This window comes from Panthera tigris, chromosome A3 (assembly GCF_018350195.1).
Source record: "Panthera tigris isolate Pti1 chromosome A3, P.tigris_Pti1_mat1.1, whole genome shotgun sequence".
Classification (NCBI taxonomy): domain Eukaryota; kingdom Metazoa; phylum Chordata; class Mammalia; order Carnivora; family Felidae; genus Panthera; species Panthera tigris.
Window position 1 is genome coordinate 135,110,531 of NC_056662.1, and position 27,570 is coordinate 135,138,100.

Consider the following 27,570-nt stretch of genomic DNA (forward strand, 5'->3'; position numbering starts at 1 on the left):
ACTCCTCTAGAACATGTGGTGAGGATATTTGAGGCATTATCAAACACCTGGAGGTTTTCAATTCCTCATTTCTCGCTTGTGTGATTTATTAACAGTTCTGCTAATGCAGATAGCAGTGCAACCCCAAATTAGAGCAGTGGATGGGGCTGAATGCTGCCTAGCGGATGCTATTCAGAGCGCAGAATATCCGCAACCTAGTTGATCATTTTTGAATCATCAGCTCCGTCTTTATGTTAAATTAACAATTTAACAGCTGCTTTCATCAAATTCTTTTGTGTCTATCAACTTGATACTGTGATTTTTTTTTTCTTAAATGCAATTTCCAAGATCGTTTCTGTGTCTTTTTAGTCTCAGATTCCTGATTTGCATGTTTGCTCAATTTGTATACAAATGCTCAGGCATTTATATACCATCTAGGGAGCATGAAACACTCTCCAGAGCTCTAGAGAATAATTTGATCCATATCACCATCCACTTGCTGAAATTTCTTTTTCATTGAAGACAGGTGATGAATGAAGACAGTAAAATATGACTGAGCACAGGTACGTTGGTTCCCATATAAGAAACATTCTGAAGCAAAAGGACAACCAAGAGTTCCATTTTCACCTAATTCCAATGAGCGGGAATAGCGAAAACAGAGTCAGACTTGTCACAGAAAGCGTGGCTTTTGTTCACCTTCTGTACTAGTTAGCTCAGGCTACCATAACAAAAGAGCAGAGGCTGGTTGGCTTAACAGTGGAAATTTATTTCTCATAGTTCTGGAGGCTGGAAGGACCAAGGTCAAAGGGGTAGCTGATTCAATGCTTGACAAGAGTCCTCTTTCTGGCTTGCATGTGGCTACTTTCTCACTGGGTCCTCACGTGGCCCTTCCTCTGGACTTGCACACACACACACACACACACACACACACACACAGATGGGGTGGGGGAGGGGAGAAAGCAAGCTCGGTGGTGTCTCTTTGTACAAGGACACTAATCTCATCATGAGGACTCTACTCTCATGACCTCTTCTGAACCTAATTATTTCCCAAAGTCTCCATTTCCAAACACCATCTCATTGAGGGTTAGGACTTCACTACGTGAATTTTAGGAGGGACACAATTCAGTCCATAGCATATCTCATCTCCTAGAAACTATTTTAGCTTTAGGTGTAATTTACTCTACTATTGTCATTATATTTCTGAGCTATAGGATATAATAATTCAGACTGAGTTTCCTGAATTCAAAAAAATAAAGCATTAAGGTGGCAATGCATCTGGATTTTTTAAGGAAAATCTGTGGTATGTTTTGGGCAGAAATCATTCGAATTGATTGGTATAAGTTTTTCTCTTGGTCCCCGGATCTGCCTTAGAACCTGGGTTCTCCAGATTGGAATGACCTCCTTGAGGACGATCAGTGGAATCCTCTATTCCAAGTTGAGTTGAGAAGAGGGAACACGTATTACGAGTCTCTGTAATGAATATGGATCTAGTCCCCTTAAGCGGCAACCCTCCAACAGGAGCTGTTCGAATCTGACCACGGCTGTAACTTGTGGAGCCAGACGTTGCGGGAAGAGACGGGAAGGATGGAAGGGCAGGGAGGACAGGAATCTTCCCAGCAGAATCTGTGAAGGAGTAATTGGAGTCGAGCACCAAGGAGCAAGTGTAGCAGATGCTGACATCAAGTCCGATCAATCAGTCTAGAGCAGATTTGGGGTGGGCTAATAGAATCAAAGATCTGGCCAAGTGGAGACAAAGTTGAAATGAGCACAGGCCCAGCATCCTAAAGAGCTTTTGGCCAACCACATCTTGACTTATCAAGTGCTGCGTGCTAGGTGGAAAGAAACTTCTTCATCTGGGCTACAGGATCAGAGAGGCAGTGTGGACTCAATGGTTACCAGAGGGGTGAGAAAGTCAGTGATGTGGCTGACCAGACACCAGGGCTCTTAAAAGATTTTCCTATTCAAGTTTACCCTGTGGCATGTGTTGCTTTAATTGTCTCCCGTAGAATCGTAAGCTTCTTGAAAACAGACCTGTGCCATATTCTTTTCTCTCGAGTCTCCCATGTAGTGTATGCCTGGTGCATAATAAATATTCAATTTGTGATCAACTTTCTCGCACATATTTTTTGTAAGTTAGGGATGAATGTGAACTTCCCTGCGAGAGCTCGCGTTTTGAGTTAGTCTCCAGATCTCATATCACAGGAGCACGTGGGGGGCTCAGTCAGTTAAGCATCTGACTCTTGATCTCGGCCCAGGTCACGATCTCACAGTTCGTGAGATCGAGCCCCACATCGGGCTCCCGAGAGGACGGTGCAGGGCCTGCTTGGGATTCTCTCTCTCTCTCCCTCTCTCTCTGCCCCTCCCCACCTCCTCTCTGTCTCAGAATACATAAATAAACGTTTAAGAAATAAATCCTTTTAAAACAAAGACCTCATGTCGCAGATCACGTTTTAGGTCTTTTCTTTAGAATGGGTTTTGGTTTGATGAGGGAGATAAGCTAATCCAGGTCCGGGCACTGAATGAAAAGGGGAGTACATGGGTGGTTCCAAAATTAAAAAAAAAAAAAAAAAAAAAAGAGGCAAAGAAAGTGGAAGTGTTGATAGACTTTTCTAGTTGTCCAAATCTTGACAAGGTTCAATTGACATTTTATTAGCAGTCCAGACACTGATTCTTATTCCGGAAGTCTTTGTTTGAGGATAATGAGCTTGGCCACAATTTTTGCCTCAATTTAATGTCACCACTTCCTCCTGTCAAAATAATTAGAATAAAGAAGCAGTTGAGGGCAAAAGGAAATTAGCAAGCATTTTGGAGAAAAAGCAATTTCTGAGCGGTGATGTGGACTTTACATGGCTCTCCGGGGTTGGATGACCTAGGCGTCACGGACCGATGGCTGCTGACACAGGGTGTTTCTCTTCACATAGGTTGGTGGGCGCATGATATGTCCCTGCTCTGAGAGATCTGCCAAATCACGATGAGGAAATTGTGTGCAGTTGGTACTGAGTTTCGGAAATAAGCCTGCTTGGAAGTCCTGGTGGTCAAGAGGGTCAGCTAGTGATAAGAGTCTGAGATAATCCATTTCCCTAATCTGTCCACATTTTAGGAGCCAAAGATCACCAGTTTCCCAAATACCAACCGTCACATAACTACAGCAGAGTCGGCGGGTTTCCATCCCCAGCTCACTGAGTCGGTGTCCACACGGGGGGCCTGGGAATGTGTACCTTACCAGGATATCCAGGAAATTCCAGTGCGTTGCTAGGTTAAAGAAAGCTATTATAGAACCTAGCCTACCTTGAAACTTTTGGAGCTCTGCTTCTATAACTTTACTTCATATTAGAATTGTCTGGGGAGCTTTTATTTAAACATTTTTAAAATATTTATTTATTTTGAGAGAGAGAGAGAGAACTAGCAGGGGAGCAGCAGAGACGGGGGGAGAGAGAATCCCAAGTAGGCTCCATGCTGTCAGCGCAGAGCCCGACGTGGGACTGGAACTCACAAACCGTGAGATCATGACCTGAGCCGAAATCAAGAGAAGGGCGCTTAACCGACTGAGCCGACCAGACACCTCAGAACTGTCTGGGGGAACTTTTAAAAAGCCTGCTTCCCAACCTAGACTCCGTACCGATTAAATCTGAATCTCAGAGGTCAGGGCCAAGGAGTCACTATTTTTAGATCCTAGCAGGTGCTTCCAATGTGCCGCAAGGATACTTGGAGTGAAAACGTGCAAGGCTAAGGGTCCCTTCTGGCTGCACTTGGAGAAGCTTGGATAAGGAGTGTAAAAATCACAGCTCTGCATGGCAGAGACATCCCTGGGGATGGTTCTGCAACAACAAATCTTGCTCGTGCCATGCAAACTGGCAAAAGACCACCTCGCACCAAATGGAAATTATTAATCTATGAGGACAAATATTGCCGAGGGAGCAGGAAGTGCTGTGACGTGTGCCAGACTCGGGGCCTAGAGAGCTGTGTCTATTGTTCGTCACCTGGAACGGTCCTGAGCAAGTAATCTGCTTACCGCGCACCACAGTTGTTTTACCTAGAAGGTGGATGTGACCGTACCAGCCCCACTGCACAGCTGCTATTTTGTTCTATTAAAGTAGCTTGACATATTCACATTTGCCGAGTGCCGTTAACTGGAATCGAGAAGAACTACTTGGAATTCCTTACTTAAATCTGGAGTCAAATCTTTATTGATTAACATTTCTGATTTTCTTGTTTTCCCACTTGTAAACACGTTTACAACCTTTTCTAAAGCTGGGCGTGCTTAAATCTGTTGTTCCTTTGTCGCAGAATAATTTCGCATCCCATTTTCATAACTGGCTACGAAAGTATAGATTTCTACAATTCTATGGGGTCGGTACTTGTCTTATCCATTGCTGCGGGATACGAGGGCAAACGAGGAGTACCTTTGTTGCTCAGATATCTGATAAAGTCTAGATCCATCTGGAAACCATTTGGAGTTCATGGGCAAATGAAGTAGGTCATAAAATACTAAGAACTGAAGAGAAAAAAAACACACACACACTACCAAGGTCGAATTAGATGTGAAGGTCTCAGCTCTTACCTTTGTTAATAATGCTTCTTCTGCTTGTCATGGCAACCACATGTGATGCGAGTTGTTGCCGCAAAGACAGAGGACGGCGAAGTCCCACAATGGGAGGAGGCATTTGTGTGACTTGTACACGCTTGGACCAGAATGGGTCCCTGTGGTCACGTGTGTGAATCAGCAGGTGTCTGGACACACTCCGGTTTTGTGAGGTTTGCTTCTCTTCACTGTGATTTCCTGGGGGCAGAGCACCAAGAGTCTGGGGTCTCAAAGGCGGGTCTTGGCATTGGTCACTGTGAAAGGACACGGAAGGCGCTCTGTCTATGTTCGCTAAGTACCAATAATACGAATGAGCAGTACGTTGATGTGAAGCTGTCAGTGCATGCACTCTCAGGAAAACACTGCTTACAAACCAAGCGAGAATTGGGAAGCCTGCTTAATCAATGGAGAATGAGAGCCGCTGGAGCTGAGTGCTTTTTCAAGGACATCTGTCAAATGAATTCATGCGTTGTGAACACAGGGCATCTGTTAAGCGGTCATTCGGTGGCAGCACATTTTCTCTTTGTAATGACCTCCAAGTCTTCTGCGATTTACAAGTGCAAGGGTGACCCTCTCGGAGAGATGAAACTAAATTTAATTTGTATTTGTATTTTTTCTAATATTTATTTATTTATTGTGAGAGAGGGAGTGTGATAGCATGAGTGGAGGAGGGATAGAGAGAGAGAGCGGGAGAGAGACAGTCCCAGGCAGGCTCTGGGCTGGCAACGCAGAGCCCGATGCGGGGCTCGATCCCGTGAATGGTGAGATCATGACCTGAGCTGAAACCAATAGCCAGACACTTAACCGACTGAGCCACCCTGGCACCCCTAAATTTAATTTTTTGAAATTAGTAAAGGGTTGAAATTCTAGGACTCAAAGACGCTTGGAGACCTGTGACAGGGCTGCTCTGTTGACCATTACCCCTTGGCTGGAAACCAAGTGGGGTTACCATTCAGCTTTCCTCATCTGGCTTTCAGCTTTCAACTGCAGGATGTCAGTTCTCCTTCTGCCAGTGAAGCAAATTCTCTCAAAATCTAGACAATCTGAGGGCGCCTGGGTGGCTCAGTTGGTTAAGCATCCGACGTCAACTCAGGTCACCACCTCAAGGTCCGTGGGTTCGAGCCCCGCGTTGGGCTCCGTGCTGACAGCGCAGAGCCTGCTGGGGATTCACTCTCTCTTTCCCTCTCTCTCTGCCCCTCCCAAGCTCATGCTTTCTCTCTCTCTCTCTCTGAAAAATAAATAAATAAACTTAAAAAAACCTGGGCAATCTGCATGTTCCACTGCCTTCGTCAAGGGGACGAATAGTGGACACAGGATTTCCCCCAACATTGGATGATTTTCATGAAAAGGGGGGAAAGTTTCTAACCCATTTGTGATTTCTCTGAAGACCAAAATGATAGGTTGTGATGAGGTCCCATTAGACTCTGGTGAACTCCAGTTTGATGGCCTCCTTTTGTCATCTACCACGATTCCGCTCCGTTTCACTGCAATCCACATTACACAGCCGGCGGACACGATGTCAGACAGGAACGTCTCAGAAGTTTGACAAAGGCGTATATTCCATTTGTTGCAGGCTGTGGACATAACCTTCTAGTAAGTTCACACCACATCTGAGTGTCATCCTCTTTGCTTAAGTAGAAAAAAAATCAAAGCTTGTTAATTCCTTGAAAGAGAGGAAGTATCATAAAGTCGAATGGGTTAGGTCTTCTCTATGCCTATTTCATCTTCCACACTGGGCTTTAAAAAATAGCAGATTCCATTGTTAGCTGCTATTTCCTGGATTCTGTCACTCGAGTCTCGTCTTTCAGGCTTCAGCACCTGTTAGTTAGCCAGTCTCGATGAGGGCAGGGGTCTATTGGGGGCTGGGCTTAGAAATGGGGCTTGTCTTTGTAAACGTCTTGATGTCCTTGTATTGAAGACAAGCCCTGTGCATTCATGTGGACCCTCTGTCTTGCTGTCATAGTCCACAAGCATGGCTTCGGGCCTCAATTCCTGACCTTTTGTCTAGGGTCACTAAATCTTGGTTTTGTTTCGTTTTGTTTTTCCTGGATTTCTACATCTAGATTTTATCTCGCTGTGGATGGATTTCCTTTCAAATTCCTGCCCCCCCTCCTATGAGCTTAAGTATTGTCTCCTCCCCAGGTCCCTCAGGCCTGCCCCCAAAATTGGGATGAGTCTACTGAGTCATGAAGGCGTGCTGATTTGGACCCCACCTTGCTGCCCCCTGAGATGAGTGTGGTCAGCAGACGGCCGCCAGGTCTTTGCTCCGTCAGGATTGGCCTCAGCTAAGGAGAATCTCCTTGCCTGGGTCATGTATTCCCCAGGGCAGTCTGTAGTTGGTGGTTGAGCCCGGTCAGGTGTGAAGGCCCAGGAATTTCAGCGCAATGGGGACCATCATTCAGACCCCAGAGGGTTACTTTTTCCTTGGCCAAGTTCTGCTTCTGCCCCTTCTTTTCAATGTAATAGGTAAAACGGTGACCCTTGATTCAAACCTTGTACTCCAAATGCTGGGATGGCTTCCCAGCCTGTGATCATGTCCTCCTAATGCTGATTTATTTTTTTAATCCAAGCCGGGACTTCTCCTATTTGAACATCAGAAATAGTAGCTCGTCCTATGTCTCAGGGACGAGTGGCTACAAAGGGCCCCTTCTCCAGATCCCCCTACCTCGGGTCCCGAGATGATGTCCAGGGAGCTGCAGTGAGGCCCTGTCCCTCTGTGACAAAGCAGCAAATTCATGCTCTCCCCCACCCCCGGCCCCCAACCCATCTGCAGCCCTCCCAGCCTAGCAGCCAAGATGGCTGCCAGGTGGCCCCCGGGGCCTTTCCCACCTTCTGTGATGACATACTCCTACCTTGTGATAAAGCTGTACCAAACAGAAAGGTTCATCTTTCACGCTCAGAATAAGTGCCTCCTTTGTCTGGTTGAATCACTAATTTCTGGGCAGTATTTATCCACATGTGACTGGAGTCCTGGGTCTAACACTTATCACTTGAGTAACATTTTTTTTTTTTTTTTTGTCTCAGTCTCTTCATCTCTAAATAATAACACCTACCTGACCTCCTTGGGGGGCTAACATGATAAACAGTATTGAAGGAGAATGAAGAGATGCACACAGACATATTTCACAAACTGAGATGTCTTATAGCTGAGAGGAAGTATGATCATGGTGGTGATTATTTAATAACGATCTTGAAGTTGTGAGTCACAAACTGTTTGAAAGTACCCTTGTTTTCGTTCCTGGCTCCATTTGTGGCTGGTGGCTGACATTTACAAGATGGCCATGACAGGGTGCAGTTCTGGCTGGGGGACAGAGCTCTGCTCCAGCCCTGGCTTAAGTGGCTCATATGGTGATTGATCCCCTGACCTTGGACTCATTAACTTGATCCTCTGGTGAAAGGGACAAACCAGCTATAAGGCGCCCTTTGTTAGCACACTTTTCTTTGTATTTCTGGGGGTCAGGGGCGCTGGTGCCCAAATTGTGTGTATAATCTCAAGTACCCTCCCTTTACCAGAAAGTTTTCGGAGGGGACGCAAAATTCACTGTTTTAAATAAAGAGATGGGACAGGAATGTGCAGAAGGCATTAGAATACTTCATAGCTGATAAAAGTAGGTACTAAAAATAAGACCCACGAGGCTTCAAAACTCCAAAAGAAGCAAAGAACACGATTCCGCATCTGACCCCACAACAAAATACGGGGATTATCCCAATCTTAGGGGCCCAGGAGACTTGTATCGTCAGTAGTAATAATGTTCTGGCTAGTCTTCATCAAGATAAAATTTTACCAACTTTCCTCGTTTAATTTAGCAGTATAATCTTTGGTGTTAGCTGAGCCATTACGCAGCGCAAGGGGAATAAGGAGACTGCACAGAGAGTGCAGGCGTTTCTTGTTTTTTTTTTTTTGTTTGTTTGTTTTGTTTTTGTTTTTTTGTAAAAATATAAGGTTCTTTGTAACAAACACTTAAGAAGCACCTACCCCGCTCGAGCCCTAGGGACACAGACATGAAATCCTTCATGTATTCTCCCCTGAACTGCATCCGGTATCGCTTTTCCAGGGGACGGGGTCTGTGCCGGGGGCTGGGAGGGTAACCCGATCTCTCTGCACATCTGGGCATTCACTGCACTCTTAACAAGGGGAAAGAGTGCTTTTAGAAGGACCTGGTTGAAAGCCACGGGAAGAAAGATTGTTTGGTTGCCGGTGGATTTTTATTCTGGGTGAACTTTTCCGACCACGCAGGAGCGGCCGTTCAGAAACCCCTTGCCCCCTCGGCAAAAGCCTGCTGAGAAAGCCGCGTTCTCCAAGCTCCCCTCCAGCCTTCCTTGGCCTGCGATCTCTGCCCCACCTTCTGGGCCCAGGGCTGTCTGATTGGAAGGACTCCTTCCTTTTGTCCCGACGAAGACAGACTCTCACGGCCATGCGTCGTCGCCAAGTATCTGTGTTGAGGAACCAAACACGCGTGTGCCTGTGTCTTTTGTGGTTTATTTGTTTCGAAGTTTCAGTCTGTGTGGACTGATAATGCTTATAAAATCCAACCCCCATGAGATATATTGAAAATTCGAATTTGAAGACAGCGACAGAGCCCAAGTTCATCGTCCCCACCATGGTTATCCTTGGATTTAAGAGACAAATTGGTCTATCAATTCTGTTTCCATACTTAAATAAGCAGCGAGGCTGCATTTGCAGGCAAGGTCCCCACCCTGTGAGGATACCGCCAGGGTATCCCCAGCGTCTGAGCACTGGTCTTCCATATTTACATTTTTTCCATTTTCTTCCTTCCTGGCGATGGCTGGTTTCCTCGGCGGAGGGGAGGGAAGGTGGGTGAGGTGGTGAAGAGCCTATGGGCAGTTCAGACGGTGAAGATCAAATATCGCCTACTCGCCCCAGGGAGTGAAGGTTCTGGAAGAGATTGGTGCAGGTCTGAGGGAACCGTGTGGGAGTCAGACTGCGAAAGCTCCAAATGTCAGGGTGACATTCTCTTTGCTCTGAATTTGGAAGCATTGGTGAGCTTAAATATTGTTTTTCTGGCCATGAATTGATTATGTGCTATTGCAGCAAATGTCGAAAAATAGAGACAGAAGTAAATAAAAACCTCTCACAGGACCATTAAGAGATGAGAAATATTTGGAAAATTTCCCCTTAAGTCTTTTATTCCACGATGTTGTAAAAAAGGAGACACGCTTGATATCATTCGTAATACATATTATTTTTCAGCTTCATTTAAAACTGTAAAAAATGATTCCTTGTATTATTAGTCTTTGTAACCATATTTTTAATAGGCAAATACTGTTGCAATCGCCTATGAATTAGAAATTACTTAGCCATGACATCATTTTTGTGACATTTACATGATTTCCAATTTATTTGTCAATATAAGTAGCGATGACATTGATATTTTTGTGTTTATAGATTTTTATATGTTTCATAGGATTATGGGCTGTTTGTGTGTCTCTTTTTGTTAGTTACCTATTGAAATCTGTGTATTTTCATTTACTTAATAGAAACTAGCATTTTCCGTATGCTTACGTTCCGTGTATATAAAAAATAACCATCGGCTGGTCATACGATTACTTATATTTCCTTTCAAAGATCATTGTTCTTAAACGTTAGAATCCACATTTAAGTTCATTTTTGGTGCATGGTTCTTTTTAGGGTGGCTGCTTTATATGGGGGAAAGAGAATCAGTAAGACAAAGAATTGGAGTCCAACCCAAGTCTGACTCTTCTGGTTGGTGTAGACAATTTATTAACCTGGCTGAGACGTTCGACCCCGTATTTTCTCCTCTGAATATTTGCTTTGGAATAGGACCTTCTTCTGATCTGGGCTCCGTTTTGCTTTCTGTCGTCTACTAGCCTTAACACTTGATTTCCATACCGTGGTCCAAGGTGAACGCTCCAGCATTTCCCAGCGTGTCCACGTTGCAGAGAATAGGCTGATAAAAAGCAAAACTGAGAGCAGGATTTTGAGAACACCCAGTTACCCCACTACGTCATCTAGATCAAATTCCGGGACCTCTGGGTGATGGGGAATCCTCGGGATCAGGCTGGAATGTGGCCTCTCACAGTGTAGCCAGCTTTAAACTAAACTGTAAGTTATCTCCTCTTTACGCCCAATATTTCATAGCATACGAGGAAAGGAATAACCACAACAGAAGATACCACCCAGGAAAGAAAACATCGAGACACCCATGTAGCGGTCACTTTCTATAGTGACAATCACATTAGGTGGGGTCACTCTTGTCAATGACTCCCTGACCTGGCAACAAAGAAAGTTCTTCGGCAAACCCATCTGAAAGATGCTGATACTTCCCTGGAAAAAACTAATGGACGTGTCATCCTCTGTGGCCCCAGTGTCGCCCTCAGAAAGGTTCCTCATGTTCCTCCTGTCACTAGGGAATATATTTTTCTGAAGGGCTGCCCGTTCTGCCCCGCGGAATGGTGTAGCATGGCAGCCCAGAGACGCATTGTCGCCAAATACTCACACATCGGTGAAGGTTTCATCTTTTTAAATATTATTTCTTCAAAAACCTGTGTTAGCTTTCTGAAGGTGCCATATCGCTGGACCACAAACTGAGTGGAGTTAAACGACAGAAACTCATTGTCTCACATACCTGGGGGCCAGAATCCTGAGATCATGGCGTCAGCAGGGCCAAGTTCGCTCTGAGTACTCCAGGGAAGGGTTGGTTATAGCTTCCATCAGTTCCTTGACTTGGGGCAACATAACTTTAATCCACTGCATGCATATGTCTAAATTATCCCTTCCTATAAAGACACTAATCATATTGGATGAGGGGGCATCCTATTTAAGCATGGCCTCGTTTTAACTAATTATCCCTGCAGTGACCCTATTTCCAAACAAGGTCACACGCTGAGGTACTGGAGGTCAAAACATAAATGGTTGAATTTTTGAAGGGAGACATAATTAACCACAACTGGAGGCTTTGGGGCTGTTTCTTTCTGGTAATTTGCATGTGTCCCTAGTCATAGTCAAGACTCATTGGTAGATATAACCGCAGTTGCTGAGCTTGAAAATCGCCTTATTATTTACTGGTTTCTGAATTCTGTCCACGCAATGTCTCATAATTAATGATGATTACGTTGGAGCCATCTGAAGCAACAGGAAAACCTTTGAACATTTTTTTTTCCTTGTATTTACTCTCTGCATATAGATCACCTACATTTAACATGACTTCATCTCTCCCTTACACCATTTTGTTGATATCAGCCAGGATTAACCAATGCAAATGGACCGTTAGGCAAGATTTCTCTTTTTTGTTGGTCTGTATTCCCTATGCATTTGCTCCGTTTGTTTCTTTGCTTTGTTTTGTTTTGTTTTACATCTCCTACCAACAAATCTTCATTCCAGGAAGCATTCCAGGAAGAGACAGGGGGAAGACATGCTTTTTCCCTTTGAGAAGTCTCTCCAAAGTCAGGAAGTTACTTCCATTCTCATTGGATTGTTGCAAACTTAGTCACATGATCACTCACATGATCATTCTACCACAGTAGAATGAGTGGTACATGTAGTCAAGGTGACCATGTGCCCAGATAAGTACCATCTAAGGAAGAGAGAATGGATTTGATTTTGTTTTGTTTTGTTCTTTATTTATTTTTAGAGACACAGAGTAGAGAGTAGGGGAGGGGCAAAGGGAGACAGAGACGGAACAGAGAGAGAGAGGATTCCAAGCAGGCTCCATGCTGTCAGCACAGAGCCCAATGTGGAGCTCTATCCCACGAACTATGAGATCATGACCTGAGCCAAGATCAAGAGTTGGACACTTAACTGACTGAGCTCCCCAGGCGCCCCAAAAGAGAATGGATTTGGGAGTACAACTAGCAGCCTTTGCCACAAATATACACTTTATTTATTTATTTACTTATTTATTTATTTTTCATTTTTAAATGTTCATTTATTTATTTTGAGAGAGAGAGAGAGAGAGAGAGAGAGAGAGAGAGAGAGAAAGGGGCAGAGAGAGAGGGAGAGAGAGAATATCAAGTAGGATCCACACTGTCAGCATAGAGTCTGACACAGGGCTCAATCTCATGGACCCCGAGATCATGACTTAGTGAAAATCAAGAGTTGGACGCTCAACAAACTGAGCCACCCAGACACCCCACAAATACACACTTTCAATCAAAGTCTTCAAATCCATTGTTAAAATAAAGCAAATTAAAGAGAAAGGTGGCTGAATGGGGCTATAGTATGTCTACTGACAGGCAACCTGTGTTCAAATCTGTACTCTACTCCCAAGTGTTGAGTAAAAGTTCTCCCACTTTGGGCAAACATTTTCCTTTTGTACTGTGTTTCCTCACCTGAATCATACAGGGTTGGACTAGAACAGTATTTTCCAAATAGAGTTCTATAGGATAGAAAATTTTAAAGTAATAACTATATTGTGACAAAGAATGATCATACCTAAACCTAGGAAATGATTAACACTATACCTACATTTTAGAGATTCACAATCAAAATTCTGGTGATCTTTCTGTAAATAACATTTAACCCACCAGATGCCCTTTTTGTTGTTGCTGTTGTTGTTTTTTAGCCACAGATACTTTATTACTCAATCATCTAACATCACATGAAACTGAATGTGAGAGTAACACAGAACTAAATGATTTATACAGTTCCTTCCTGCTCCTAGGGTCTCTGATATTGAAATACATCAGCAAGCCCTTGCCACTTTTCAACATCTATCTAATTATTTACTCAGTCTATTCATAGTCTCCTGTACCTGAAATTGAGTTAAGGGAACTCACAACCAAAGGCCTTTAAATAAGGCTAAATATCAACCACAGATGGTGAAATGGAAAACACGACTGGTTCATACCTTAAAATGAATCGGAATGTCGTATCTGCTAGCCAGTTGGCTAGTTAACTACTTAAGCTCTGAGGGAATAGAGCCAGTTAGTTGAGTTTGGAGGGAAAGGCTTGAGTCACACGAGAACTGTCAGTAGGGGGGTGTGGGCGGGAGGGAGTTGGCACAAGAGACTCCCAGGCAGGCAGAGAGCACGAGCCCCCGCAGAGCACGCTGAAAGGAAGCAGGGCATGACAGGCAGGAGGGACAGCCGACTTCCAGCCTCCTTGACAATTTTGCTTAGGGCTGGCTTTGTGTGTGTGTAAATCATTCAGATAATTGCTGTAATTCTGTGCGTAGCTTGGCTGCTAAGACCCTTGATTCATGAATATTCATAAGATATATCCACACTCCACTATTACTTAGATTTTCCTAGACAGCTCTCATACTGAGAGTGCCAGTGTGTTTGTGCTACGGATGGCGATGGTAATGATTTCTCGTCTGGGTGGAAAGTGCCCTGTGCCCACCGCCCATCCAGGTGATGATAGGAAAAGACACTATGGCGTGAGCTGGGACTGCTTCCGGTAGGTTTGGGTCTTACGCACTGATTCTGCCATTCATCAGTTTCTGAGCCATGTACCAGGCACCGTGCTGGGTGCCAGGACCCTGGCACAGGAGATAGGCAAACACCAATCTCTGACAGGGTGCATGGGCTGACTACCAAGATAGACTGTTGGAGAAACCATCACAGAATAATGATAGCTCTTAAAACAGGATGAGCTCAGGGGCTCCCGGGTGGCTCAGTCGGTTGACCGTCCGACTTCAGCTCAGGTCATGATCTCACAGCTCATGAGTTCGAGCCCAGTGTCAGGCCTTGTGCTGACGGCTCAGAGCCTGGAGCCTGCTTCGGATTCTGTGTCTCCCTTTCTCTCTGCCCCTCCCTTGCTCATGCTCTCTCTGTCTCTCAAAAATAAATAAACCTAATAATTTTTTTAAAGCAGGATGGGCTTGGAATGCTATGGCTTTCAAGAGTTTGGAGGAAGTGTACAAAATCAAAATTGAGAGTGGGCAAAATCAAGATTCAAAGGAAATTGCCTCCCGCAGGATTCAAATACCTAAGTTGAGGCTTAAGACCACGTCAGATAAGTAGCATACATTTACTGCAGAAAACAACATAATAAAATAGAAAGAAAAGCCATTTTCACAATTTCACCCAATTTTGTTGGATGCATTTGCACACCTTCCCTGCATGCATTTCTTTTTAACCACAGCAATGACCATAAAATATGTAATTTTTAATCTATTGTTCTCAACGAAGCAGATATTTGAACTAAAATCGTGAAGAGTGAGTAGTGAGTTCCAGGTAAACGAAGCAGAGAAAGGTTTAGCCTCACGAAGCCTAAGGTCAAACCAAGGCTGAGACTAGGGAACCAGACTTTGGACAAGGAAGTGCTTCCAGAAGGAGGGTCAGTTAAACTGAAGCTTGGGATCTGCCTTGTCTGGGACGGGCGCTACGTGCCTGTTTGCAGGGGAGCTGAGTAGACTTGCAGATGTGAAGTCTCGCTCAGAGAAACAAGGGTCGAGCAGGCGGGCTTGACCACTGCTTGCAACGTTGCGGTCAGAAGAGGATATATCAAAATGTCTCTCAATAGGTTTTGTGCTGGTTCAAAATTATGCGTGCCCGGAGCTCAAAAGGTGCTTCTTTACAAACCGTGGAAAATATCCAGGCACAGCGCAGGGCTACTAAAGCCTTTGGGACAGACTGTAACACAAAAACAGAGAATGGCATCTTCGTCACTTTATCTCAGACCACTTCGTAGACCTTCTACCTCACCCAACCCAGCACGGCAATGGATTTGCGGTTATCAAGCAAGAGTGGGGGTTCCCCAGAGACATGGGCTTGGTGGCCAGAGAACTTGTCATGTCCCCTCGCAGCACAGGAATAAAGAGGCATGTGCAGTGGCCAACACGTAGCACCCAGTGGATAAAACTAGAGCAAGAGAGGCAGGGAATTGCCAGATGCCATTTAGTTGGCGAATGGATGTACACACGAGCACACGAGACGTATTGCTCACCCAGAAAAGCCTGGGACAGAAGGGTTATGAACATGGCTGTGTTCCTGCATGAAAAGTTTGGGGAAAACTAGTAAAATAAATAAAATTACACACACAGGACAAATTTGGGTATGTGTCGAGTTGATGTAAACTAAATGGCTTATGGCAATTATTTTTGAACAAAATCCATTCGTAAAGATGTTCACATAGTCTGAGACACTGAGAAAAGAGTGGAGGTCGGCAGGCAAGAATGTGTTGCCGCCCTTCATGGCATCATTAACACGCTATGCCATTCGTTCTAAGAAACAGTGAGGGGGTGTATGTAAGACCAGGAACTTCAACATTTTTGCTAGGCAAACAAATGAACAACAGACTATACAAGCTTATGCTGTTAACGCTACAAATTCAGGGTTGTCAAACTCCAGGCCATGGGTCAAGTTGGCCCACTGTCTGCTTTTGTAAATAGAATTTGATTGAAACAGAGGCACCCTTGTTAGTTAATGTATTGTCTATGACTGCTTGTTTTATTTCTTCTTCCTTCTTTCCTTCCTTCCTTCCTTCCTTCCTCCCTTCCCTCTCTCCCTCCTCCCTCCCTCCTACCTTCCTTCCTTTCCTCCTTCCCTCCCTTGTTCATTTCTTTTCCCTTCCTTCCCTCCCTCCTTCCTTCCTCTCTCTTTCTCTCTCACACTTTCTTCCTTCTTTCTTTCTGCTTTCTTCCTCTCTCAATTTCTTTCTTTCTTTCTTTCTTTCTTTCTTTCTTATGACTGCTTTCAAGCTATAATTGAATACTTGTAACACAGACTGTATGGTCTTAAAGCCTAAAATATTTAGTATCTGGCCCTTTACAGACCTCATTATTGTAAAGATAAAAATCACCCTTGAATGAGCCTGTTTGCCAGGTGTTTGTTTACAAATTGGTAGCTACACCTTAATAGAAAACCCAGGCTAATACCTGATATTCCCGAAACAGCTGCTTTCTCGAAGCCTCCCATGTGCTCAAAACACTCACACCATTTCTATGGCTTTTGCTTATATGAAGAAAAATGCATTCTGGTTTACACTGCCTCCTCCCCTCTTCTGCATGCTGAAGAAGCTTGAAAATCCAGTAAGCCGTTCCCATTAAGCCACTCTTTGTCAAGGTGAATGTTGATGACTCTTTGGGAGACCTCTTAGTACACTGCCCCAGTCCATAATCAATTTCATATGGTGAGCTTTTCCAAGGCCCATTTCCCTCACGGTGAATGGACTTCCCCGCTGGGCATCGAATTTCACAGAGCTGTACCATATGAGAGAGGTGAATCCAGGGGGAAAAAATCAGTGCTTGTGAAAAATGCAGATTTCTGAGACCCACCCCAGATCTGTTACACCTTTCGGAGTGAGCCAGAAAATCTGGCTGGCGGGGGTGGGGGGAGGCGGTGCACCCAAACCTGTGAGAATGATGCGCGTCTCTAATCCATATTTTGAGAGACGCTGATCCATAGAATTATTTTCAGCCGTGATGCTTCACAGCTCTGCGAACACTTGGTTTGCTTTGCATTCCGTTTCTCAAGTCATTCTCTGTGCTGTTTCTCTGTCTTTCAAAGCTGGGGAGAATTCAAGCAGTCTGAGATTCAGTGCTGAAAAGGGTTTACACCAGTTGAAATTTGTGTTATTATATTTGTTTCATGCGTTTAATTCCTGTTGAGACTTTAAGTACGGGCAGCTGGATCCCTCTTCCAGGTGCCGTGGCTCACAAATTGTTGACATCTTTCCTCTCGGTTAGACACCAGAGCCCAGCTTCCCCAGACCCAGCAGACCTGCCGCCTCCCTGAGCCTCTCAGTCGCCTGCGTGACCACCACTGAAGGTGTGTGACAGCACAGAGTTGGGGGACAGTTTTCCGTCCTGGCCTCCGGGCCGGCGTGCGGTGCAGCTTGGCTAACTGAGGTCTACGAGTAGTGGTTTCTTCTAGATCAGACACATTGAAGCTTTGAAAATTGTTTCTCGGGGGAAAAAAAAGAAGAGGCGACACAAAAGTTTAATGATTCATAAAAATTCGTGTCTAGAAACTGTTGAGGTTTGACATAAGCATGGCCACCCCATCCCCCTATCGCTTGGCCGGCAGGGATCCCACGCAGCATTTAAAGCCCACCTCAGCGACTGCTGACCCCAGAGAAAGTTCTGTGCTATCTGTCCCACCTAATTCATTGCTTCTGACTCTACATTCCATTGCTTTAGTACCACCAGCATTAATGGAACTGATATTGATTAACCGTATTGTAGTATATAGGAGAGCAGAGTCAGCAGACAGGGTCTTCGAAAATTAGAACACGATCCTTGCTTTCCGGGAGCCTTTTCAGGCGCCAAGAGCTGATCGCACTGCGTTCAGGGGGACCGGGGCGTGCACTTCAGTCTCCCTCTGGGATGGAGCCCAGAGGTGAGGAAGCACCTGTGGCTTTGTACTTTTGTATCAACATGGCCTTGGTCATCAACCCTGGTCATGAACATGTGCACAGGACACACTGTCTTGCGTTGAGCTGCCCCTAACTTAACCTTCTCCTTTAAAAAAAAAAAAATAGGATAATCGCCATAAACATCCAGGGTTTCCCCTTAGAAAATCAGCTCTTGTAGAAAAGTCGTGTTGTTCGTGATTCCCCGTGTTGCAAGTGGTTTTGCCACCTTGGAATTCAGGATCAACTCCAGGTAAAAAGGGAAAGGAATTCTAGTGAGTTCCGCCCCGAAGGAATGTCTCCGGCTCTCACGCTGCCTGCTGAGAACGCCTATACTCCGGCACGCTCTGCCCTCCCCAATGTTTCCTTCTCTCCCTCACTTCCTTTTCACCGATCACTTGTCCTGTGACCATTTCCCCCCCAGAAAACTCACTCAGTGAATGATCAGAGAATATGACAAATTAGTGGTAGGAAAACGTAATGAGAAGAGCATAGTCTTCTCACATAAATAGATTTGCATGTCGAGAGGAACCGTGGAAAACAAAAGGCCATTAGCAAATTAATAGTGAAAAAAAAGGGACACATTTCAGAAAAGTAAAAAATCACTTTCAGATAGTTATGTTTTTGATGGTCATTTTATACCAAACTGCCAGTTCTTACTTGGGATTGGAATGTCTCTCTTCTTCTTTTTTTTTAAGTTTATTTTATTTGTTTTGAGAGAGAGAGAGAATGCACGAGCACAAGCAGGGAAGGGGCAGAAAGAGAGGGAGAGAGAGAATCCCAAGCTGACTCCAGGTTGTCAGCACAGAGCTCGACGTAGGGCTGGACCTCACGGATTGTGAGATCGTGACCGGAGCAGAAACCAAGAGTCGGGTCCTTAACCAACTGAACCACCCAGGCACCCCAAGATTGGAATTTAACACCTGCTTTTAAGGGTAGAAGCTCATCAACATTTTTTAAATGAAGTTTATGTTTTTTCTAAATGTCCATCGCTTTTTATCGCTTTTTATAAGGGTCTTCCTTATCTACAGTGTAGTACTATGCCCCTTAATAACAATAAAGTAGTCTTGGAAGAGTCTAAATCAAACTTATGCATTTGGATCATATTTTCCCATTATTTTGTGGTTTGGTTTTAGAAATAATTCTCCTCAGAAGTAAGTCTTGCTTTAAAGGCACAACCCTTTTTTTTTTTTTTTCCATTTCAACGTTTTATTTATTTTTGAGACAGGGAGAGACAGAGCATGAACAGGGGAGGGTCAGAGAGAGGGAGACACACAATCTGAAACAGGCTCCAGGCTCTGAGCTGTCCGCACAGAGCCCGACGCGGGGCTCGAACTCACGGACCACGAGATCATGACCTGAGCCGAAGTCGGCCACCTAACCGACTGAGCCACCCAGGCGCCCCTAAAGGCACAACCTTTTAAAATGTGGTAAATGTGACATACCATATGATCGATAGAAAAAAATCACATGTAGTAAAAATTTAATATGTGGTAGATACAATACACAGCCTCCATTTCTCCAACCCCCGCCCCTTTGTTCCCAAACAATCCTGTCGGCTACCAGGTAACGTATTCGTTCTTAGTACTGGAAGAGCCTCGTTGAAGTTCAGATACAATCAAATCTTTACAGGTGAACAGCCTCACATTCTTACATGTGAAAAGGTTTTCCAAGGAAGTGTTGGAGTAGACTCCAGCTCTCCTGGATCAGGATTCAATCCTCAAGATCCCAGGAGGGCAAAAAAACGGTTTCGAGTTGGCATGTGTATTGAATATTAATCCGTAGTCTGCTGGACCCAGTGGATATCGTTACATACCTTCCCCAAGTAGGCAAACCTCTCCGCAGATATCATCCCTTGTCGTGCTCACACATCCTTTTCAGGAGCAATGGTTGCGAGAGATTATCGATCTCATTTTACAGTTGGAGAAACCAGAGCTTTGCCTTTCCACTTGGCTGTGCTGACTCATCAGCTTATTAATGCCCGGGTCAGTGCCTCTGGCTTTAAATCACAGAGGGAGAGCCAGGGAGCCCCTAACCGATCATGCCATTTTTTTACAACCACCGCGGAACGCTGTGCTCCCGGAAGTTCTGCAGACACAATGCTTAATTCAGGAAGGAGTGAGAAATTATTATATTTCTATGTCATATATCAAATCAAAACTGGTTTGTGGAGGACTGGTACCCCAGATCCTGGGAAAGGCACCGGATTCTCATTCAACAAGACATCAGTGGGCTAGGGAGGAGATAAGAACGTCTTCCTTAAATAGCAAGGCGCTTGGTTCCGGAGAAGAAGATCATCTTACCAAGAGCAAGCTTGTCTTTATGGGTGTGTAGATTCAAACCAAATGTGGCCTGGATGCAAGTGTGTCTAACTTTCCCTTTGCAAAAATGCACGCTGTTTATTTGCACGGCCTTTTCTCTGGCCCCGGGGCGTTCACGTGGATTCTCTCCACTAGCGCTGGGGGGGCGGGTGGGGCAGCATCTTGGTTTATTTGAGGAACGAGGAGGAGGAACATGGCGACAAGGGCCTTTCTCCAAGGCCACGCGCCTGGCTAGAGCCAGAGCGAGGCGTCCTGCACTCCCCAGCAACATGCTTCTGGTTTCTCCACAGACTCTGCAGCGTGAACCCCGATCTGCTCCCAGATGAGGAGCCAGACGGGCTCCTGAACGTGGGGGGCATCTTCTGCACTTGACCTGACTGCCTGGCGCCCTTCCCTGCAGCATCCCTGGGAGCCCGCACCCCTTCGGGGTCCCCTTCCATGGGCTTGTCAGGGAACCAGAGCCTGTGGGGTGCGGGAGTGGGGGATGGCCTCTCGTTTTCGAACTGCATTTTGAACCCTTGGTAATCAAGATTTGAATGAGTTGCAGGGGTTTGGGCTAGTCCCCGAGGGGGTGCTTTCCGCATCATAAATCCTCAACACATCCTTCATTAAAACCCGGCCCCGCTCCCCAGAAGGGATGCCCATGTGAGCTATTCAAGGGGCTGAATAATCCCTGGCTCATTAGTGCAGGTGGCCTCCCCCGGCAGAAGCGAGGCTTCCGTTCAGCCTGGACGGGGGCCGCTGGTATCGGGCCGCCTTATAGCACAGCTGGTCTGGGACGGACCCGGGGCTTAGTCTCAAAGCTTCCCTCCACCTCCATTCGCACAGACCCCAGCTGCCCAGATGGGAGGGTCACCCCAAAAACGAGAACCTGAAGCTACACCCTCTCTGGATTCCGGCCATAAGTAACGTTTCCATGAGATGCGTGTTCTGCGTGCCGTCTCCGCCTCTCTTTCCTTGTTTCCAAGGATTAATCATTTGGAGGCTCCCCAACACAATGAGACTCAAAGAGCCAGCCAGAGGCGGATTCGATTCTGGGGAAACATGGAAAAAGACCGGTTATCACGAAAGCCCTCAATTTGCATTTTGCTCTCCTCGTAAGTCATAATACCAGGAAGCCGAGGCAGTCCCCTGGAAAGGAGCTCTGTCTATCTAATGACAAGGCTGGATGTCTCCGGGGTGGTGAGATTATGCATTTTTCATCGCTCGTCTGAAACGTTCTCACTCTGTCTGTGCTCCGTGCTCTCAGGCGGAGGGGAGACCGTTTCCCGGAGAAGCAACCCCCTCGTGGGGTCTGCCCAGCAGAAACACCTAGGACGACGGGTGCTCCCGGATGGCTCGTGGCAAGGGACACCTCGGCCTCGGTTCCGGGCCACGGGCCCAGGTGATGGGGAGCGCCCGCCAAGGCGCACACAGCTTCACACCTGCAGCTCGAGACTGCTCCCTTGCAGGGGGACCCGGCACCGGGGACCGGGGACGTGGGTGCCGTGCTCTTCGGCGTCGGCGCTCCACGCCTTCCGGGTCTGCGCGTGGCTCATCTCTGTATGGAACATGGATTCTGGGGAGCACCCCGAGCATCGAGAGGCAGGTGACTTGCGCTCCCGCCTCGAGGACAGTCATGCCATCATTGTCCCCTGCCTCCCCAAACAGCCGAGCAAGTGAGGGGGGGGGCTTCCTGCCACACTTCTAGACTCGGCCGACTCCCGGCAGCTGCGTGCTTAATTATGGCTCTCTCCCCCTCTCTCTCCCTCTCTGTTGAAAATTTCAGCTTTAGCCATAAAAGATAAGAAATTCTTTCGAGTAATTAGAGAGCGCCGAGCGCTTATGGTAATAACGAAGGAAAACATTCTGACTGATTTACAGCAGGAAGAGGCAGGGAAGAGCGACACAGGTTGAAAAAAAATAATTAAAATCAGCTTTTCTGCGATCTTGATGGAGCTGCCATCAGCCTCGGAGAGAAAAGAGATGCTAATGAAATATTAATACGTCGCCTCGGATTTTACGTAGCAGCCTTTGTTCCCAGGTGCGGTTCTGGTCCGTCAGTGCGAAGGGTCAGGTGTGAGGGATGTGGGGACCGGGCCTGGAGGGTGGAGGGGGGAGCCGGGCCTCCCCCCAAGGCCCGGCGGAGGCTCGGCGGCAGGAAGGCTTTGCGTGAGCGTCGGGGCGCACGGGATGGAGAAGTTTCCCCGCCAGCCAGGCCTCCACCCCGCCAGCTGGAGGGAGACGTCCTAGCGGGGGGGCCAGGCTTGTTCTTTTCCCTCCCCCGTCCCCCCCTCCCGCCTCTGACCGACACTAAATGTCACCAATTGTCGTGACACCATCAGGGCTGGTTTCATGATATCCGTAAGTGGCTTCAAAGTCTACAGAGGCAGGCGGCTCTCAAAACCTCAGGGAGACTGTGGCTCGTCGGCAGTGTTTGATGAGCCGGGGGCCCCCACGTGGTTTGTGTTCCAGCGAACCCGTCGCCGCCCCCCCCCACCGCTGCCGGGATGACACAGCATGGAGGGGACGCCTGTGCACGCACGTGTGTGTGTGCACGTGGGTGTGTGCACGTGTCGCTGGCTGGGTCGGGTGTGTGAGGACATGTGTGTGTACACGAGGACACACGTGTGTACACGAGTGAGCTGTGTGCGTGAGGACACGTGTGTGTACACGTGTGTGAGGACATGTGTGTGTACACAAGTGTATGTGCTGTGTGAACTGCTCTGTGAGCTCTGTACGTTGGGATGCATGTGTGTACACGTGTGTGAAGTATGCATGAGGACAATTGTGTGTACACACATATGAGCTGTGTGCATGAGGACACATGTGTGTACACATGTGCAAGGACATGTGTACACATGTGGGCTATGTGAGGACACACACATATACACATGTGTGAACTGTACTGAGGACATGTGCGTGTACACACGTGTGAGCTGTGTGTGTGAGGACACATGTGTGTACACGTGTGTGATCTGTGTGTGAGGACATGTGTGTGTACACATGTGTGAGCTGTGTGTGTGAGGACAATTGTGTGTACACACGTGTGAGCTGTGTGTGAGGACACACGTGTGTACACATGACTGAGCTGTGTACGTAGGAATGTGTGTACACACATGTGTGAGCTGTGGGCATGGGAACACATGTGTGTACATGTGTGTGATGACATGTATACATGCGTGAGCTGTATGTGAGGACATGTGTGTACACATATGTGAGATGTGTGCATGAGGACACATGTGTGTACACATGTGTGATGACAAGTGTGTACACGTGTGAACTATGTGAGGACACACATGTACACACATGTGTGAACTGTATTGAGCACATGTGTGTACGCACGTGTGAGCTATGTGAATGAGGACACGTGTGTACATGTGTGAGCTGTGTGCATGAGGACACGTGTGTGTACACATGACTGAGCTGTGTACGTAGGAATGTGTGTACACACATGTGTGAGCTGTGGGCATGGGAACACATGTGTGTACATGTGTGTGATGACATGTATACATGCGTGAGCTGTATGTGAGGACATGTGTGTACACATATGTGAGATGTGTGCATGAGGACACATGTGTGTACACATGTGTGATGACAAGTGTGTACACGTGTGAACTATGTGAGGACACACATGTACACACATGTGTGAACTGTATTGAGCACATGTGTGTACGCACGTGTGAGCTATGTGAATGAGGACACGTGTGTACATGTGTGAGCTGTGTGCATGAGGACACGTGTGTGTACACATGTGTGAGCTATGTATGAGGACGTGTGTGTGCACACGTGTGTGAGCTGTGGATGTGAGGATGTGTATGTATACATGTGTGAGCTGTGTGAGGACACACGTGTGTACACATGGGTGAGTAGGAATGTGTGTCTACACATGTGTGAGCTGTGGGCATGGGAACACGTGTGTACACATGTGTGAGCTGTGTGTGAGTGCACATGAGTGTATGTGCTGTGTGGACTGCATGTCGTCTATATGAGCTCTGTGCGTGGGTGTGAGCTGTGTGCGTGTGAGAGTGCACATGTGTGAGCATCTGTGTGAACTCTGTGTTTGAAATCATTCAAGTCCTAAAATGTCTCCGAGTGGCCTGCACCTACCCTCTACACAGCGGTTTGGACCCTGGAGTTCCAGGTCCTGATGCAGAGACGGTGAGGGGAAGTCTAAAGACCACGGTCAACAGGGGCCCACTGGGGAGGCGTGGGGGGGGGGTCAGTCGGTTGAGCGTCCGACTTCAGCTCAGGTCACGATCTCACGGTTGGTGGGTTTGAGCCCCGTGTCGGGCTCTGGGCTGACGGCTCAGAGCCTGGAGCCGCTTCCAATTCTGTGTCTCCCTCTCTCTCTCCACCCCTCCCCTGCTCACGCTCTGTCTCAGAAATAAATAAGCATTAAAAAACAAAAAAAAGAGGGGCCCACCAGAGACGTTAGCAGAGGATTTACACGACGCCCAGTGGCATTACTGTGTGCATCACTTTCTGTGTTGGCTCACTGCAAGTTTGGCGTCTCGGGACCGGTGGACAGGGGACAGACCCGAAGCGAGCGAACCCAACGTCAGGAATGAGGCAGGTGAGCGGGAGCAGGAGACATGTCTGAAGGAAGAGCCCTGACACCGGGGCTTAGTCCCGACACGGATGTCAACTCGCCGTGTGACCCTGGGCAGGAAATGTGGACTCTGTGACCTCACTTCCTGACGCTGAGAAACGAGGAAGGACTGGGGTCCCCAAGATCCCCTCGGGGTCTACAATTTGTCTAGAAGGCATTGAGTAGGGGACAGAGGATAAGTGTCATGAGCGTTTCCTCCCAGGATGGGGTTTCTGGCCCTTGTAACACACCTCGCTTGTCTTCCGGGATTCGAGACTCAGCGACCCTAGCTGGAGTGAGCGCATGCTTTGCCTTTTATTTTTTAAAGGATAAAACAGAATAGTAGCTATTTCGCTTTGACGAAGGTCTGCTGCTCATAAGGAACGTAAACGTAATTTTGGATTATTTTAAAGCTCCTGTGGGCTAGATAGTGTCACCCCTCAGTGGCAGAGAAAGCAAGAAGCTCTGAACGAGCAGAGGGCAGCGAGCTGGGTGCACCCGGGTCTGCACGCTGAAGGCTCTATTCTCTTGGTTCCAGACTGGGACGGCTGGAGACGGGACGGGTCCATGTGGCCAGTTACCAAATGCAACCAGATGTGCTTTATTTATTTAATCCTCAAATCCGTCGGAAGGTCGAGGAGATACAGAACCTTCTAGGCAGCCCACAGAGCACCACACACCTCAGGCCACCGACCGGCGGCCCGCTTCCTGAGCTGGCCCTGTTCACGTGAGGACGGAACCCGGGAGAACCTGGCCTGTGGAGGTGACGCACAGGTTGTAGCTCAAGTTCTAGGGCCTCGGGGGCTGCACGATGTTGAGCAATTCCCAATGCTCTCCCCGGACCTTGATGTCTGCCCTTGAAATACGATAGTGTCGTGTGACCCTGCATTAATGTGGCCGGGCTAACCTAAAAATAACAACGTGGGACACCTGATAGAGCCTCGCCGATCATAATAAAAATAGAGCCTCTGCGAAGCGGCACTGAGGACTCACCGTGTCCGTGAGCCACCTGCACGCTCAGCTGCACCTCTGCCACTTCGCCAAAGCGTGAGCGTCATCTGCCCATGGGGCTGGGGCATCTCGCTCAGGTCAGCAGTCGCCAGACTCTTCCGACCATGCAGCTCGAGGGGGGCACCCAGACCAAGCCCGCGTTCCCGATACGGCAATTCATTCCTTCGTTCTCTTCCTACCTATGCGCTTACCGGTGTGCCCATGGCACGTTGATCGGGAAGCTCGATTTGTTCTCCTTTGTGGCACGAGACTAAGTACGCACAGGGCTCCTAGCGTTTCCACCCAGCAGCGCACCTCGTGCTCTCTGTTGCGGAATCTCCTCCTTCGGTAGTGAGGAAAGCCACCTGCCTCGATAGCCTGTGTATCTCGACCCGACTCGTGCTGGTGCGATAGATGCGATCCTGATGTATCCTGCGCCTCCTGATGCGATAGAACAGGGCGTTGCTTCGTTAAACGGCTCTAAAGAAAACAAAGCAAGGATGCTAATAGGAGAAAAAGAAGCAAATGAATGTAAGGAGGTGTGAAAAGGTAATAATCCTTCTCCAAAACAAATTGTTACAGAGCTAATGCCGATTCGGTGCTGCAAGGCAAATATAGACTGAGTAGTGAGAGCAACTTTTTGTTACACGTTCTCAGCGTTCTGGGTACTGTGCGAAATTATTTTCATGTGGTTCTTCATGCAGTTTTCACAGCTCTGTGAAGTGGGTTCTATTACCTGGGCGGCAGGTGTAAGGAACCCCACTTTACGGATGAGAAGACCGAGGCAGGGAGAGATTAAGTCTAGGTGTACTACAGAGTTGAGCACGTTAGAGGAAGGGGTCGTTCTGGGTCAATAATGTTGGATGCACGGATTCGTGACAAACGAACTCTCCCTTAAATCATGCCAAGAGCAAAGGCTGAACACCCTGTCGCCAATTTCGGCACGTACTCCGAGTTGCAATCGGCCTCGGCAACCTAGCTCTTCAGCTTTCTGTGAAGAAGCAGACAAGAAAACAACATCTGTCTGCTGTTGGGTCACCTTGGCACGCCCCCGGACCTCCCAGCGCCTTGGCCGTGCTCGTGGGGAAGCGGACCTAATACCACTTCTTTCTAGTTTATCTTTCACAGACACTTGACTTTTTAAGCGGAGTGCCTGGAGGATAGCAAAAATCTTCTTCACGTCCAAAAGAAAGCCATTTAGAAACCTGAGTGGCCACATAATGAATAATTATTTATGGAGTGCTCTACGGTGGCCAAGAAGAGAGTTCAAGAAAAATATGCAGTCGTGGGAGTATCTGCTTCAACTCCTCATCTCACTGAGGAGAAGAGACTTGAATGTGTGTAATAATTAGAGAGCAGGTCCTTAATCAAGCTTTGAAATCAGTGCATGGCTGGTAGTCGCTGCAGGGACCCATCAGCGTGCCCCTCCTCGGTCTCCGCCAAGCACAGAGGAGCCGGCCGGTGCCTTGGCTCTCGACACGGGCAGTTCTGAACCTCACCTCTGCCTCTTGCCCTTGGGTTATGCCGAAGGACTCGGTTCACCACGTTGAGCCCGTTTCCTGCCTCTGAACTGAGATACTCAGCGTGCTTACGTTGAAGGGCTATTGAAAGGATGTAGGAACAGGAAACAGCACAGCAGGCTGCCTGGCAGACAGTGGCCCTTCTCTCGTCTTCTCCGGGCTGAGCGAGCCCGCCAGTGAAGGTGGAACCGGGGTTGGAGAAAGCTGACGTCCTAACAGTTGGTTTTCTGTTATGGGACTCCCGGATGAGGAAGGCGGGCCTGGGGCACAGCAGCGGGATGAGGGGACACGGGGATTCGAGAGTCGGGGGTCCAGACAGAGTCAGAGGCAGG